Below are 3,993 nucleotides of genomic sequence, written 5' to 3' on the forward strand. Positions count from 1 at the left end.
ACCGCGAGATCATGACCTGAGCCGAAGTCGGCTGCTTAACCGACTGAGCCACCCAGGCACCCCTGAAATTTGTTTTAATTAAGTGCTCACATTTTTTTGCATCATGAAATGTTGAGAATAGGTGTGGGTCTTGTCTTCTGCTGCTTTGCATCCTAGAAGCAGGTGGAAATGTCTGACAGTTAAGTAGAACTGGAAAAGTGCAGAATGGTATTCTTTGGAAGAAACTCTTGCACTTTTTACCCTAAGTCACTCCATCCCTGCCCCCTATATGTTGTTAGAGCTTCTGGGGATGGTATAATTTTTTTTTTCCCAGCTGTGATAAATGGTGTACAATGCTGGTTTAAGATAAGAGGCTACAGTTTTGTGGAAAGAGTTCTGAGGAACATGGATTCCCTGCTTCTTTCCTGCAACCCTGACTTCTTAGGCCAGTAAGTCACAGACATGATTGCTATACTCCAGTTCCAGTCTGTTCTCAGTGGTTGACATGAATTTATCTGTCTTTCCACCCCTCCTCTTTGCTCCCGACTAAGCCCTTTCCTCCCCCATCCCCACACCGACACCTGGACTCTCCCTTGTAATTTTAACACTTGGAGTCCAGAGGGACCATCTCATGTTGCCTTCATCCAGAAGGGCCTTGGAAAGCTAGAAAGCAAGCATCCTCTTTGTCTTAGCAGTGGTATATACTAGCGACCCAAGTGGTTTAACTTGTATTGACACTTTTGGGGTTACTAATTCAGTGATGGGAAATGAGGACTTTTCTGCTCTTTTCTCTTTCTGTTATGAAATATATTAATCTTGCCCCACCCTCTTTTGAACATCAACCTGTCACCTATCTTTGAGAGTGATGGTTTTCAAGGTCTGAGTGGGAAGGATGAGGGCCAGTATGGCCAGAGGCATTAAGGGTTTGGTGGGTTGGTCTCAATGGAAGGATTATCCTCAGGGTAGACACCACTTTTCCTCTGTGTGCGTGTGTGTGTGTGTGTGCGTGTTGGTGGTGGTAGTGGTGGTAAAATATATATACATAGAATTTACCAACTTAATCATTTTAAGTGTACATTTTGGGGGCTTCCAGTACATTCATATTGTGCAATCATCACCACCACTGTCTACAGAATGTTTTCATCTTCCCAGACTGAATCTCTGTCTCCATTAAACACTAGATCCCTCCCCCTCTCCCACTAGTCCTTTGCAACCACCCTCCACTTTCTGTCTTTATGAATTTGAAAATTTCACGGTTCTAGGTACTTCATATAAGTAGAAAGAGGACAATTTTTGTCCTTTTGTGTCTAGTTTATTTCTCTGAGCATAATGTCCTTGAAGTACATCCATATTGTAGGCTGTGTCAGAGTTTCTTTCCCTTTTCAGGTTGAATGATGTTCCTTGTATGTATATGTCCCATTTTGTTTATCCATTCATCTGTGGATGGACACTTGGGTTGTGTCTATCTTTTGACTATTGTGAGTAATGTTACTACGAATATTGGTGTGCAAAAAATCTGTGGGAGCGTTTGAGTCTCAGCTTTCAATTCTTTTGGATAGCTGCCGAACAGTGTAATTGCTGAATCATAGGGTAATTTTATGTTTAACCTTTTTAGGTACTACCAAACTTTTCCCCCACAGTAGCTCAGCCATTTTCCATTCTTACCAGTAATGGTAGGCATCTTTGTCACAGGTGTGGGGATTTATTTGGCACCTTCAGATGCTCAGTTAAAGCTATAATTAAATGACAGGTATACATTCTAAGAGTACGATGGCACCTGGGCCATTATGTAACATAGAAAGATGTATTTTCTTCATGTTTTCCCATCCAACCAGATAGGAAGTAAAATAGCTTTGGGTTTGAAAGCTTTAATATGTAAAAAATATTTGATCAAAGACAACCAAAGTCCTCATGCTCTACTGAAAGTGAACTTCCGGTAAATGAACTCTGTGGACGCACTGTGCCCTTATGCCCAAACATGATATGCCATTTACATGCCCAGAAACAAACTCTATTTCCTCATTCATTCCATAAGAGTTTGTGGAGCTTATTAGGGAAAATTCTTCCTAAATCGCAGTTTTTTTCTCTTTGTGCTTGCAATCAAATAAGCATATCCTTTTTCTTGAACTTAAAACTCTATGAAGCGTGCAGGCATTTGGAGAGTAGCGGGTGGAAGATGCCCAGGAGGTGTTTTCTGGAATGGAACAGATAATTTCTGATAAGGTCCTCCAAACTGTGGTTTATCAGGCTCCACTCCCCCGCCACGCCCCCACCACCCCCCCCCCCCATTTCTGGGCAGGGTGTAGGGAGGGAGAATTTACTTCCAAGTTATGTTTTAGAGACATTCTGAAGTGTGATGCTCTAGTACTTGCCAGGGACAAGCAGAACACTAGTCTTTGTGGTGACCCTCTGTCTGCTTTGCTCCTGGAAGTCTCTCCTGTAGCACTGACTCTGTGACTACATTTATGGTTCAATTGAGCAGCGGACTCCCAGCCTGGACTAGAAGTCCTTCAAGAGTAGATTAGCTGGAGCTTGGTGGGTCCTGTCAGGCTGAGCCCGGGGGAGGCTCAGTCCCTAAAAGGGACCCTTCTGTACCCTGACAAGATAGCCTAGAAGCCAGTGGGAGAGGATTGAAGGCCCATGAAGAACAAACACTAATCCTGAGCTTGCTGGGGAGAAGGAAGAGGGGCGACCCTTCCTGACACCTGCCGCCATACCTGGGCAACTGGCTTGTTCTCCTGTGTGTGTTTGTGTGGGTTGGGAGGGGGTACCCTGATGCTCCGGTGCAGCTCTGCTCATTTGTGATCTTGATTCAGGGGGGAATATTATCATCTGATACAGTCTTCCTATCTAACACTTTATCAAGCGCAGCAGTCACAGCCCAACATCAATCTCTTGCTAACACATATATTCATCTTGATGGGGCTCATGGCACCCTGCGATGGTTACCATATGAACAGAGTTCTGTGATGAAGCTGCATTCCCCAGGGAGCATTCCTCCTTGCCCTTCTATGTGCTCCCATGTGGGCTACTGGGGGTCAGCAGTGACCCAGAGGCTCCCTACACACAGACTTTTGGCATGGGCCTCTTGATTCCCTTGCAAATGGAACAAGAAATCCATGCATGGTGAAGTGGGGGCAGGGGGGGGGCAGGGGACGTCCATGGGCTCTAATTAGCTTCTGTGGTATTGAGTCTGTTTTTCTTTTTCTTACAGCATGTTGACTTCACATTTTGATCTTAATGTGTTTCCTTATTGTGAGCCCCATTCCTCCAGTGGGCTGAACGGTTGCTCCACTCTTGGATAAAGAACCTTCTGACAATGACAGTGTTGTAATGAGGGTGTGCCAGTATGGTCATCTTGAACATCCTTTGGGATGGCATTAAGAAAACACTTGGTTGAGCTGGGTGGGACCAAAGCAGATTTTAAAAAATGTTTTCCTTCTCTTTCTTCTTCTCCGCCATCGTGGTGTGTGCTGTGACTGTTTCTCGCCATGTCTTCTCACAAGGCTTTCAGGATCAAGTGATTCCTGGCCAAGAAACAAAAGCAGAATCATCCCATTCCCCACTGGATTTGATGAAAACTGGTAATAAAATCAGATACAACTCCAAGAGGCGGCATTGGAGAAGGACAAAGCTGGGTCTGTAAGGGATCGTACATGAGATGGCACACGTTTATGCTGCCTGAAAGTCATGTGTTCCATCACCTCCCTACTACCTGACCAGTAGATCTGTTTTATCAGGAAATTGACTTTTCTCTCTTATGATGCTTCTGCACCAGTAGGTTGGTTCAGTAATAAACATGTGAGACCTTTTGATTGAAAATAAATAAAAATGAAAAATGTTTTCCTTGCTTTTTCACACCTTTACTTTTCTACCAACTGATTTTCATGAGCTTTCTGGAATCTGGGTGAGTAAATTAACTGCGTGGAGGGGAGCTTTGCTTGAGGAAGGTTTTGCCTTTCTTTTTCCACACGTTTTATACCTAAGTTTTCACTGCTTTGTGGTCAAGGAGTC

General features: G+C 44.1%; 1 pseudogene; it reads left to right on the forward strand.

Moving 5' to 3' along the window:
- The first annotated feature begins 3,437 nt into the window (after positions 1 to 3,437).
- Positions 3,438 to 3,671, forward strand: LOC125939446 (60S ribosomal protein L39-like; annotated as a pseudogene).
- The last annotated feature ends 322 nt before the right edge of the window (positions 3,672 to 3,993 follow it).

This window comes from Panthera uncia (assembly GCF_023721935.1).
Source record: "Panthera uncia isolate 11264 chromosome B2 unlocalized genomic scaffold, Puncia_PCG_1.0 HiC_scaffold_25, whole genome shotgun sequence".
Lineage (NCBI taxonomy): Eukaryota > Metazoa > Chordata > Mammalia > Carnivora > Felidae > Panthera > Panthera uncia.